This window comes from Daphnia pulicaria, chromosome 3 (genome assembly GCF_021234035.1).
Source record: "Daphnia pulicaria isolate SC F1-1A chromosome 3, SC_F0-13Bv2, whole genome shotgun sequence".
Lineage (NCBI taxonomy): Eukaryota > Metazoa > Arthropoda > Branchiopoda > Diplostraca > Daphniidae > Daphnia > Daphnia pulicaria.
Window position 1 is genome coordinate 4,218,986 of NC_060915.1, and position 12,877 is coordinate 4,231,862.

At 37.1% G+C, this 12,877-nt stretch overlaps 24 pseudogenes; all 24 read right to left on the minus strand.

Annotated features, from left to right (window-relative positions):
* Positions 1–411: 411 nt before the first annotated feature.
* Positions 412–530, minus strand: LOC124333040 (annotated as a pseudogene).
* Positions 531–942: 412 nt separating this feature from the next.
* LOC124333041 lies at positions 943–1,061 on the minus strand (annotated as a pseudogene).
* A 413-nt stretch (positions 1,062–1,474) lies between these two features.
* Positions 1,475–1,593, minus strand: LOC124333043 (annotated as a pseudogene).
* A 412-nt stretch (positions 1,594–2,005) lies between these two features.
* LOC124333978 lies at positions 2,006–2,124 on the minus strand (annotated as a pseudogene).
* A 413-nt stretch (positions 2,125–2,537) lies between these two features.
* On the minus strand, positions 2,538–2,656 carry LOC124333044 (annotated as a pseudogene).
* A 413-nt stretch (positions 2,657–3,069) lies between these two features.
* LOC124333045 lies at positions 3,070–3,188 on the minus strand (annotated as a pseudogene).
* Positions 3,189–3,601: 413 nt separating this feature from the next.
* On the minus strand, positions 3,602–3,720 carry LOC124333046 (annotated as a pseudogene).
* Positions 3,721–4,132: 412 nt separating this feature from the next.
* On the minus strand, positions 4,133–4,251 carry LOC124333979 (annotated as a pseudogene).
* A 413-nt stretch (positions 4,252–4,664) lies between these two features.
* On the minus strand, positions 4,665–4,783 carry LOC124333047 (annotated as a pseudogene).
* A 413-nt stretch (positions 4,784–5,196) lies between these two features.
* On the minus strand, positions 5,197–5,315 carry LOC124333048 (annotated as a pseudogene).
* A 413-nt stretch (positions 5,316–5,728) lies between these two features.
* Positions 5,729–5,847, minus strand: LOC124333049 (annotated as a pseudogene).
* A 412-nt stretch (positions 5,848–6,259) lies between these two features.
* On the minus strand, positions 6,260–6,378 carry LOC124330688 (annotated as a pseudogene).
* Positions 6,379–6,791: 413 nt separating this feature from the next.
* LOC124333706 lies at positions 6,792–6,910 on the minus strand (annotated as a pseudogene).
* Positions 6,911–7,323: 413 nt separating this feature from the next.
* LOC124333651 lies at positions 7,324–7,442 on the minus strand (annotated as a pseudogene).
* Positions 7,443–7,854: 412 nt separating this feature from the next.
* Positions 7,855–7,973, minus strand: LOC124333980 (annotated as a pseudogene).
* Positions 7,974–8,386: 413 nt separating this feature from the next.
* On the minus strand, positions 8,387–8,505 carry LOC124333050 (annotated as a pseudogene).
* Positions 8,506–8,918: 413 nt separating this feature from the next.
* LOC124333052 lies at positions 8,919–9,037 on the minus strand (annotated as a pseudogene).
* A 412-nt stretch (positions 9,038–9,449) lies between these two features.
* Positions 9,450–9,568, minus strand: LOC124333053 (annotated as a pseudogene).
* A 283-nt stretch (positions 9,569–9,851) lies between these two features.
* Positions 9,852–9,970, minus strand: LOC124333707 (annotated as a pseudogene).
* Positions 9,971–10,383: 413 nt separating this feature from the next.
* Positions 10,384–10,502, minus strand: LOC124333055 (annotated as a pseudogene).
* Positions 10,503–10,914: 412 nt separating this feature from the next.
* LOC124333981 lies at positions 10,915–11,033 on the minus strand (annotated as a pseudogene).
* A 413-nt stretch (positions 11,034–11,446) lies between these two features.
* On the minus strand, positions 11,447–11,565 carry LOC124333056 (annotated as a pseudogene).
* A 413-nt stretch (positions 11,566–11,978) lies between these two features.
* LOC124333057 lies at positions 11,979–12,097 on the minus strand (annotated as a pseudogene).
* Positions 12,098–12,510: 413 nt separating this feature from the next.
* Positions 12,511–12,629, minus strand: LOC124333058 (annotated as a pseudogene).
* Positions 12,630–12,877: the final 248 nt, after the last annotated feature.

Below are 12,877 nucleotides of genomic sequence, written 5' to 3' on the forward strand. Positions count from 1 at the left end.
TTCAAAAATGAAAATTTACCCTCCCAGTCCCAATGGATGAATAGAAAATCACTTCAAAGTGACAGAAATGTTTGTTCATTGAATTTGGACTGGTAACCATCGCGAATAAAAAGCGCGATCAACTTTGAAAATCTCGCAATGAAATTCATCCAGAATCATTCCTATAGATGAATTGAACCTATCCCTATGTCATTGAAATTTTTGATCTACGAATTTGGACTGGTAACCATCACGATTAATAACGCGATAAAATTTGACAAACTCTCAATGGAATTGATCCAGAATCATTCTTATAGATGAATTGAACCTATCTCTAAGGCATTGAAATGTTTCATCTACGAAATTGGACTGGTAACCATCGTGATTGAAAAAAAATGTCAAGAAATTTGTTATTGAAAACAAACTATCCATCGCCAACGACATCCCGTATTCCCAAGCGGTCACCCTTCCAAGTACTAACGGGACTCGACGTAACTTAACTTCTGGGAGCTGACGAGACCAGGTGCGTTCTACGTGATATGGCCGTTGACATTCAAAAATGAAAATTTACCCTCCCAGTCCCAATGGATGAATAGAAAATCACTTCAAAGTGACAGAAATGTTTGTTCATTGAATTTGGACTGGTAACCATCGCGAATAAAAAGCGCGATCAACTTTGAAAATCTCGCAATGAAATTCATCCAGAATCATTCCTATAGATGAATTGAACCTATCCCTATGTCATTGAAATTTTTGATCTACGAATTTGGACTGGTAACCATCACGATTAATAACGCGATAAAATTTGACAAACTCTCAATGGAATTGATCCAGAATCATTCTTATAGATGAATTGAACCTATCTCTAAGGCATTGAAATGTTTCATCTACGAAATTGGACTGGTAACCATCGTGATTGAAAAAAAATGTCAAGAAATTTGTTATTGAAAACAAACTATCCATCGCCAACGACATCCCGTATTCCCAAGCGGTCACCCTTCCAAGTACTAACGGGACTCGACGTAACTTAACTTCTGGGAGCTGACGAGACCAGGTGCGTTCTACGTGATATGGCCGTTGACATTCAAAAATGAAAATTTACCCTCCCAGTCCCAATGGATGAATAGAAAATCACTTCAAAGTGACAGAAATGTTTGTTCATTGAATTTTGACTGGTAACCATCGCGAATAAAAAGCGCGATCAACTTTGAAAATCTCGCAATGAAATTCATCCAGAATCATTCCTATAGATGAATTGAACCTATCCCTATGTCATTGAAATTTTTGATCTACGAATTTGGACTGGTAACCATCACGATTAAAAAACGCGATAAAATTTGACAAACTCTCAATGGAATTGATCCAGAATCATTCTTATAGATGAATTGAACCTATCTCTAAGGCATTGAAATGTTTCATCTACGAAATTGGACTGGTAACCATCGTTATTGAAAAAAAATTTCAAGAAATTTTTTATTGAAAACAAACTATTCATCGCCAACGACATCCCGTATTCCCAAGCGGTCACCCTTCCAAGTACTAACGGGACTCGACGTAACTTAACTTCTGGGAGCTGACGAGACCAGGTGCGTTCTACGTGATATGGCCGTTGACATTCAAAAATGAAAATTTACCCTCCCATTCCCAATGGATGAATAGAAAATCACTTCAAAGTGACAGAAATGTTTGTTCATTGAATTTGGACTGGTAACCATCGCGAATAAAAAGCGCGATCAACTTTGAAAAACTCGCAATGAAATTCATCCAGAATCATTCCTATAGATGAATTGAACCTATCCCTATGTCATTGAAATTTTTGATCTACGAATTTGGACTCGTAACCATCACGATTAATAACGCGATAAAATTTGACAAACTCTCAATGGAATTGATCCAGAATCATTCTTATAGATGAATTGAACCTATCTCTAAGGCATTGAAATGTTTCATCTACGAAATTGGACTGGTAACCATCGTGATTGAAAAAAAATGTCAAGAAATTTGTTATTGAAAACAAACTATCCATCGCCAACGACATCCCGTATTCCCAAGCGGTCACCCTTCCAAGTACTAACGGAACTCGACGTAACTTAACTTCTGGGAGCTGACGAGACCAGGTGCGTTCTACGTGATATGGCCGTTGACATTCAAAAATGAAAATTTACCCTCCCAGTCCCAATGGATGAATAGAAAATCACTTCAAAGTGACAGAAATGTTTGTTCATTGAATTTTGACTGGTAACCATCGCGAATAAAAAGCGCGATCAACTTTGAAAAACTCGCAATGAAATTCATCCAGAATCATTCCTATAGATGAATTGAACCTATCCCTATGTCATTGAAATTTTTGATCTACGAATTTGGACTGGTAACCATCACGATTAAAAAACGCGATAAAATTTGACAAACTCTCAATGGAATTGATCCAGAATCATTCTTATAGATGAATTGAACCTATCTCTAAGGCATTGAAATGTTTCATCTACGAAATTGGACTGGTAACCATCGTTATTGAAAAAAAATTTCAAGAAATTTTTTATTGAAAACAAACTATTCATCGCCAACGACATCCCGTATTCCCAAGCGGTCACCCTTCCAAGTACTAACGGGACTCGACGTAACTTAACTTCTGGGAGCTGACGAGACCAGGTGCGTTCTACGTGATATGGCCGTTGACATTCAAAAATGAAAATTTACCCTCCCAGTCCCAATGGATGAATAGAAAATCACTTCAAAGTGACAGAAATGTTTGTTCATTGAATTTTGACTGGTAACCATCGCGAATAAAAAGCGCGATCAACTTTGAAAATCTCGCAATGAAATTCATCCAGAATCATTCCTATAGATGAATTGAACCTATCCCTATGTCATTGAAATTTTTGATCTACAAATTTGGACTGGTAACCATTGCGATTAAAAAACGCGATAAAATTTGACAAACTCTCAATGGAATTGATCCAGAATCATTCTTATAGATGAATTGAACCTATCTCTAAGGCATTGAAATGTTTCATCTACGAAATTGGACTGGTAACCATCGTGATTGAAAAAAAATGTCAAGAAATTTGTTATTGAAAACAAACTATCCATCGCCAACGACATCCCGTATTCCCAAGCGGTCACCCTTCCAAGTACTAACGGGACTCGACGTAACTTAACTTCTGGGAGCTGACGAGACCAGGTGCGTTCTACGTGATATGGCCGTTGACATTCAAAAATGAAAATTTACCCTCCCAGTCCCAATGGATGAATAGAAAATCACTTCAAAGTGACAGAAATGTTTGTTCATTGAATTTTGACTGGTAACCATCGCGAATAAAAAGCGCGATCAACTTTGAAAATCTCGCAATGAAATTCATCCAGAATCATTCCTATAGATGAATTGAACCTATCCCTATGTCATTGAAATTTTTGATCTACGAATTTGGACTGGTAACCATCACGATTAAAAAACGCGATAAAATTTGACAAACTCTCAATGGAATTGATCCAGAATCATTCTTATAGATGAATTGAACCTATCTCTAAGGCATTGAAATGTTTCATCTACGAAATTGGACTGGTAACCATCGTTATTGAAAAAAAATTTCAAGAAATTTTTTATTGAAAACAAACTATTCATCGCCAACGACATCCCGTATTCCCAAGCGGTCACCCTTCCAAGTACTAACGGGACTCGACGTAACTTAACTTCTGGGAGCTGACGAGACCAGGTGCGTTCTACGTGATATGGCCGTTGACATTCAAAAATGAAAATTTACCCTCCCATTCCCAATGGATGAATAGAAAATCACTTCAAAGTGACAGAAATGTTTGTTCATTGAATTTGGACTGGTAACCATCGCGAATAAAAAGCGCGATCAACTTTGAAAAACTCGCAATGAAATTCATCCAGAATCATTCCTATAGATGAATTGAACCTATCCCTATGTCATTGAAATTTTTGATCTACGAATTTGGACTCGTAACCATCACGATTAATAACGCGATAAAATTTGACAAACTCTCAATGGAATTGATCCAGAATCATTCTTATAGATGAATTGAACCTATCTCTAAGGCATTGAAATGTTTCATCTACGAAATTGGACTGGTAACCATCGTGATTGAAAAAAAATGTCAAGAAATTTGTTATTGAAAACAAACTATCCATCGCCAACGACATCCCGTATTCCCAAGCGGTCACCCTTCCAAGTACTAACGGAACTCGACGTAACTTAACTTCTGGGAGCTGACGAGACCAGGTGCGTTCTACGTGATATGGCCGTTGACATTCAAAAATGAAAATTTACCCTCCCAGTCCCAATGGATGAATAGAAAATCACTTCAAAGTGACAGAAATGTTTGTTCATTGAATTTTGACTGGTAACCATCGCGAATAAAAAGCGCGATCAACTTTGAAAAACTCGCAATGAAATTCATCCAGAATCATTCCTATAGATGAATTGAACCTATCCCTATGTCATTGAAATTTTTGATCTACGAATTTGGACTGGTAACCATCACGATTAAAAAACGCGATAAAATTTGACAAACTCTCAATGGAATTGATCCAGAATCATTCTTATAGATGAATTGAACCTATCTCTAAGGCATTGAAATGTTTCATCTACGAAATTGGACTGGTAACCATCGTTATTGAAAAAAAATTTCAAGAAATTTTTTATTGAAAACAAACTATTCATCGCCAACGACATCCCGTATTCCCAAGCGGTCACCCTTCCAAGTACTAACGGGACTCGACGTAACTTAACTTCTGGGAGCTGACGAGACCAGGTGCGTTCTACGTGATATGGCCGTTGACATTCAAAAATGAAAATTTACCCTCCCAGTCCCAATGGATGAATAGAAAATCACTTCAAAGTGACAGAAATGTTTGTTCATTGAATTTTGACTGGTAACCATCGCGAATAAAAAGCGCGATCAACTTTGAAAATCTCGCAATGAAATTCATCCAGAATCATTCCTATAGATGAATTGAACCTATCCCTATGTCATTGAAATTTTTGATCTACAAATTTGGACTGGTAACCATTGCGATTAAAAAACGCGATAAAATTTGACAAACTCTCAATGGAATTGATCCAGAATCATTCTTATAGATGAATTGAACCTATCTCTAAGGCATTGAAATGTTTCATCTACGAAATTGGACTGGTAACCATCGTGATTGAAAAAAAATGTCAAGAAATTTGTTATTGAAAACAAACTATCCATCGCCAACGACATCCCGTATTCCCAAGCGGTCACCCTTCCAAGTACTAACGGGACTCGACGTAACTTAACTTCTGGGAGCTGACGAGACCAGGTGCGTTCTACGTGATATGGCCGTTGACATTCAAAAATGAAAATTTACCCTCCCAGTCCCAATGGATGAATAGAAAATCACTTCAAAGTGACAGAAATGTTTGTTCATTGAATTTGGACTGGTAACCATCGCAAATAAAAAGCGCGATCAACTTTGAAAAACTCGCAATGAAATTCATCCAGAATCATTCCTATAGATGAATTGAACCTATCCCTATGTCATTGAAATTTTTGATCTACGAATTTGGACTGGTAACCATTGCGATTAAAAAACGCGATAAAATTTGACAAAATCTCAATGGAATTGATCCAGAATCATTCTTATAGATGAATTGAACCTATCTCTAAGGCATTGAAATGTTTCATCTACGAAATTGGACTGGTAACCATCGTTATTGAAAAAAAATTTCAAGAAATTTTTTATTGAAAACAAAGTATTCATCGCCAACGACATCCCGTATTCCCAAGCGGTCACCCTTCCAAGTACTAACGGGACTCGACGTAACTTAACTTCTGGGAGCTGACGAGACCAGGTGCGTTCTACGTGATATGGCCGTTGACATTCAAAAATGAAAATTTACCCTCCAGTCCCAATGGATGAATAGAAAATCACTTCAAAGTGACAGAAATGTTTGTTCATTGAATTTTGACTGGTAACCATCGCGAATAAAAAGCGCGATCAACTTTGAAAATCTCGCAATGAAATTCATCCAGAATCATTCCTATAGATGAATTGAACCTATCCCTATGTCATTGAAATTTTTGATCTACGAATTTGGACTGGTAACCATTGCGATTAAAAAACGCGATAAAATTTGACAAACTCTCAATGGAATTGATCCAGAATCATTCTTATAGATGAATTGAACCTATCTCTAAGGCATTGAAATGTTTCATCTACGAAATTGGACTGGTAACCATCGTGATTGAAAAAAAATGTCAAGAAATTTGTTATTGAAAACAAACTATCCATTGCCAACGACATCCCGTATTCCCAAGCGGTCACCCTTCCAAGTACTAACGGGACTCGACGTAACTTAACTTCTGGGAGCTGACGAGACCAGGTGCGTTCTACGTGATATGGCCGTTGACATTCAAAAATGAAAATTTACCCTCCCAGTCCCAATGGATGAATAGAAAATCACTTCAAAGTGACAGAAATGTTTGTTCATTGAATTTGGACTGGTAACCATCGCAAATAAAAAGCGCGATCAACTTTGAAAAACTCGCAATGAAATTCATCCAGAATCATTCCTATAGATGAATTGAACCTATCCCTATGTCATTGAAATTTTTGATCTACGAATTTGGACTGGTAACCATTGCGATTAAAAAACGCGATAAAATTTGACAAAATCTCAATGGAATTGATCCAGAATCATTCTTATAGATGAATTGAACCTATCTCTAAGGCATTGAAATGTTTCATCTACGAAATTGGACTGGTAACCATCGTTATTGAAAAAAAATTTCAAGAAATTTTTTATTGAAAACAAGCTATTCATCGCCAACGACATCCCGTATTCCCAAGCGGTCACCCTTCCAAGTACTAACGGGACTCGACGTAACTTAACTTCTGGGAGCTGACGAGACCAGGAGCGTTCTACGTGATATGGCCGTTGACATTCAAAAATGAAAATTTACCCTCCCAGTCCCAATGGATGAATAGAAAATCACTTCAAAGTGACAGAAATGTTTGTTCATTGAATTTTGACTGGTAACCATCGCGAATAAAAAGCGCGATCAACTTTGAAAAACTCGCAATGAAATTCATCCAGAATCATTCCTATAGATGAATTGAACCTATCCCTATGTCATTGAAATTTTTGATCTACGAATTTGGACTGGTAACCATTGCGATTAAAAAACGCGATAAAATTTGACAAAATCTCAATGGAATTGATCCAGAATCATTCTTATAGATGAATTGAACCTATCTCTAAGGCATTGAAATGTTTCATCTACGAAATTGGACTGTTAACCATCGTTATTGAAAAAAAATTTCAAGAAATTTTTTATTGAAAACAAACTATTCATCGCCAACGACATCCCGTATTCCCAAGCGGTCACCCTTCCAAGTACTAACGGGACTCGACGTAACTTAACTTCTGGGAGCTGACGAGACCAGGTGCGTTCTACGTGATATGGCCGTTAACATTCAAAAATGAAAATTTACCCTCCCATTCCCAATGGATGAATAGAAAATCACTTCAAAGTGACAGAAATGTTTGTTCATTGAATTTGGACTGGTAACCATCGCGAATAAAAAGCGCGATCAACTTTGAAAAACTCGCAATGAAATTCATCCAGAATCATTCCTATAGATGAATTGAACCTATCCCTATGTCATTGAAATTTTTGATCTACGAATTTGGACTCGTAACCATCACGATTAATAACGCGATAAAATTTGACAAACTCTCAATGGAATTGATCCAGAATCATTCTTATAGATGAATTGAACCTATCTCTAAGGCATTGAAATGTTTCATCTACGAAATTGGACTGGTAACCATCGTGATTGAAAAAAAATGTCAAGAAATTTGTTATTGAAAACAAACTATCCATCGCCAACGACATCCCGTATTCCCAAGCGGTCACCCTTCCAAGTACTAACGGAACTCGACGTAACTTAACTTCTGGGAGCTGACGAGACCAGGTGCGTTCTACGTGATATGGCCGTTGACATTCAAAAATGAAAATTTACCCTCCCAGTCCCAATGGATGAATAGAAAATCACTTCAAAGTGACAGAAATGTTTGTTCATTGAATTTGGACTGGTAACCATCGCAAATAAAAAGCGCGATCAACTTTGAAAAACTCGCAATGAAATTCATCCAGAATCATTCCTATAGATGAATTGAACCTATCCCTATGTCATTGAAATTTTTGATCTACGAATTTGGACTGGTAACCATTGCGATTAAAAAACGCGATAAAATTTGACAAAATCTCAATGGAATTGATCCAGAATCATTCTTATAGATGAATTGAACCTATCTCTAAGGCATTGAAATGTTTCATCTACGAAATTGGACTGGTAACCATCGTTATTGAAAAAAAATTTCAAGAAATTTTTTATTGAAAACAAGCTATTCATCGCCAACGACATCCCGTATTCCCAAGCGGTCACCCTTCCAAGTACTAACGGGACTCGACGTAACTTAACTTCTGGGAGCTGACGAGACCAGGTGCGTTCTACGTGATATGGCCGTTGACATTCAAAAATGAAAATTTACCCTCCCAGTCCCAATGGATGAATAGAAAATCACTTCAAAGTGACAGAAATGTTTGTTCATTGAATTTTGACTGGTAACCATCGCGAATAAAAAGCGCGATCAACTTTGAAAAACTCGCAATGAAATTCATCCAGAATCATTCCTATAGATGAATTGAACCTATCCCTATGTCATTGAAATTTTTGATCTACGAATTTGGACTGGTAACCATCACGATTAAAAAACGCGATAAAATTTGACAAACTCTCAATGGAATTGATCCAGAATCATTCTTATAGATGAATTGAACCTATCTCTAAGGCATTGAAATGTTTCATCTACGAAATTGGACTGGTAACCATCGTTATTGAAAAAAAATTTCAAGAAATTTTTTATTGAAAACAAACTATTCATCGCCAACGACATCCCGTATTCCCAAGCGGTCACCCTTCCAAGTACTAACGGGACTCGACGTAACTTAACTTCTGGGAGCTGACGAGACCAGGTGCGTTCTACGTGATATGGCCGTTGACATTCAAAAATGAAAATTTACCCTCCCATTCCCAATGGATGAATAGAAAATCACTTCAAAGTGACAGAAATGTTTGTTCATTGAATTTGGACTGGTAACCATCGCGAATAAAAAGCGCGATCAACTTTGAAAAACTCGCAATGAAATTCATCCAGAATCATTCCTATAGATGAATTGAACCTATCCCTATGTCATTGAAATTTTTGATCTACGAATTTGGACTCGTAACCATCACGATTAATAACGCGATAAAATTTGACAAACTCTCAATGGAATTGATCCAGAATCATTCTTATAGATGAATTGAACCTATCTCTAAGGCATTGAAATGTTTCATCTACGAAATTGGACTGGTAACCATCGTGATTGAAAAAAAATGTCAAGAAATTTGTTATTGAAAACAAACTATCCATCGCCAACGACATCCCGTATTCCCAAGCGGTCACCCTTCCAAGTACTAACGGGACTCGACGTAACTTAACTTCTGGGAGCTGACGAGACCAGGTGCGTTCTACGTGATATGGCCGTTGACATTCAAAAATGAAAATTTACCCTCCCAGTCCCAATGGATGAATAGAAAATCACTTCAAAGTGACAGAAATGTTTGTTCATTGAATTTTGACTGGTAACCATCGCGAATAAAAAGCGCGATCAACTTTGAAAATCTCGCAATGAAATTCATCCAGAATCATTCTTATAGATGAATTGAACCTATCTCTAAGGCATTGAAATGTTTCATCTACGAAATTGGACTGGTAACCATCGTTATTGAAAAAAAATTTCAAGAAATTTTTTATTGAAAACAAGCTATTCATCGCCAACGACATCCCGTATTCCCAAGCGGTCACCCTTCCAAGTACTAACGGGACTCGACGTAACTTAACTTCTGGGAGCTGACGAGACCAGGAGCGTTCTACGTGATATGGCCGTTGACATTCAAAAATGAAAATTTACCCTCCCAGTCCCAATGGATGAATAGAAAATCACTTCAAAGTGACAGAAATGTTTGTTCATTGAATTTTGACTGGTAACCATCGCGAATAAAAAGCGCGATCAACTTTGAAAAACTCGCAATGAAATTCATCCAGAATCATTCCTATAGATGAATTGAACCTATCCCTATGTCATTGAAATTTTTGATCTACGAATTTGGACTGGTAACCATCACGATTTAAAAACGCGATAAAATTTGACAAACTCTCAATGGAATTGATCCAGAATCATTCTTATAGATGAATTGAACCTATCTCTAAGGCATTGAAATGTTTCATCTACGAAATTGGACTGGTAACCATCGTTATTGAAAAAAAATTTCAAGAAATTTTTTATTGAAAACAAACTATTCATCGCCAACGACATCCCGTATTCCCAAGCGGTCACCCTTCCAAGTACTAACGGGACTCGACGTAACTTAACTTCTGGGAGCTGACGAGACCAGGTGCGTTCTACGTGATATGGCCGTTGACATTCAAAAATGAAAATTTACCCTCCCATTCCCAATGGATGAATAGAAAATCACTTCAAAGTGACAGAAATGTTTGTTCATTGAATTTGGACTGGTAACCATCGCGAATAAAAAGCGCGATCAACTTTGAAAAACTCGCAATGAAATTCATCCAGAATCATTCCTATAGATGAATTGAACCTATCCCTATGTGATTGAAATTTTTGATCTACGAATTTGGACTCGTAACCATCACGATTAATAACGCGATAAAATTTGACAAACTCTCAATGGAATTGATCCAGAATCATTCTTATAGATGAATTGAACCTATCTCTAAGGCATTGAAATGTTTCATCTACGAAATTGGACTGGTAACCATCGTGATTGAAAAAAAATGTCAAGAAATTTGTTATTGAAAACAAACTATCCATCGCCAACGACATCCCGTATTCCCAAGCGGTCACCCTTCCAAGTACTAACGGAACTCGACGTAACTTAACTTCTGGGAGCTGACGAGACCAGGTGCGTTCTACGTGATATGGCCGTTGACATTCAAAAATGAAAATTTACCCTCCCAGTCCCAATGGATGAATAGAAAATCACTTCAAAGTGACAGAAATGTTTGTTCATTGAATTTTGACTGGTAACCATCGCGAATAAAAAGCGCGATCAACTTTGAAAAACTCGCAATGAAATTCATCCAGAATCATTCCTATAGATGAATTGAACCTATCCCTATGTCATTGAAATTTTTGATCTACGAATTTGGACTGGTAACCATCACGATTAAAAAACGCGATAAAATTTGACAAACTCTCAATGGAATTGATCCAGAATCATTCTTATAGATGAATTGAACCTATCTCTAAGGCATTGAAATGTTTCATCTACGAAATTGGACTGGTAACCATCGTTATTGAAAAAAAATTTCAAGAAATTTTTTATTGAAAACAAACTATTCATCGCCAACGACATCCCGTATTCCCAAGCGGTCACCCTTCCAAGTACTAACGGGACTCGACGTAACTTAACTTCTGGGAGCTGACGAGACCAGGTGCGTTCTACGTGATATGGCCGTTGACATTCAAAAATGAAAATTTACCCTCCCAGTCCCAATGGATGAATAGAAAATCACTTCAAAGTGACAGAAATGTTTGTTCATTGAATTTTGACTGGTAACCATCGCGAATAAAAAGCGCGATCAACTTTGAAAAACTCGCAATGAAATTCATCCAGAATCATTCCTATAGATGAATTGAACCTATCCCTATGTCATTGAAATTTTTGATCTACGAATTTGGACTGGTAACCATCACGATTAAAAAACGCGATAAAATTTGACAAACTCTCAATGGAATTGATCCAGAATCATTCTTATAGATGAATTGAACCTATCTCTAAGGCATTGAAATGTTTCATCTACGAAATTGGACTGGTAACCATCGTTATTGAAAAAAAATTTCAAGAAATTTTTTATTGAAAACAAACTATTCATCGCCAACGACATCCCGTATTCCCAAGCGGTCACCCTTCCAAGTACTAACGGGACTCGACGTAACTTAACTTCTGGGAGCTGACGAGACCAGGTGCGTTCTACGTGATATGGCCGTTGACATTCAAAAATGAAAATTTACCCTCCCAGTCCCAATGGATGAATAGAAAATCACTTCAAAGTGACAGAAATGTTTGTTCATTGAATTTTGACTGGTAACCATCGCGAATAAAAAGCGCGATCAACTTTGAAAATCTCGCAATGAAATTCATCCAGAATCATTCCTATAGATGAATTGAACCTATCCCTATGTCATTGAAATTTTTGATCTACAAATTTGGACTGGTAACCATTGCGATTAAAAAACGCGATAAAATTTGACAAACTCTCAATGGAATTGATCCAGAATCATTCTTATAGATGAATTGAACCTATCTCTAAGGCATTGAAATGTTTCATCTACGAAATTGGACTGGTAACCATCGTGATTGAAAAAAAATGTCAAGAAATTTGTTATTGAAAACAAACTATCCATCGCCAACGACATCCCGTATTCCCAAGCGGTCACCCTTCCAAGTACTAACGGGACTCGACGTAACTTAACTTCTGGGAGCTGACGAGACCAGGTGCGTTCTACGTGATATGGCCGTTGACATTCAAAAATGAAAATTTACCCTCCCAGTCCCAATGGATGAATAGAAAATCACTTCAAAGTGACAGAAATGTTTGTTCATTGAATTTGGACTGGTAACCATCGCAAATAAAAAGCGCGATCAACTTTGAAAAACTCGCAATGAAATTCATCCAGAATCATTCCTATAGATGAATTGAACCTATCCCTATGTCATTGAAATTTTTGATCTACGAATTTGGACTGGTAACCATTGCGATTAAAAAACGCG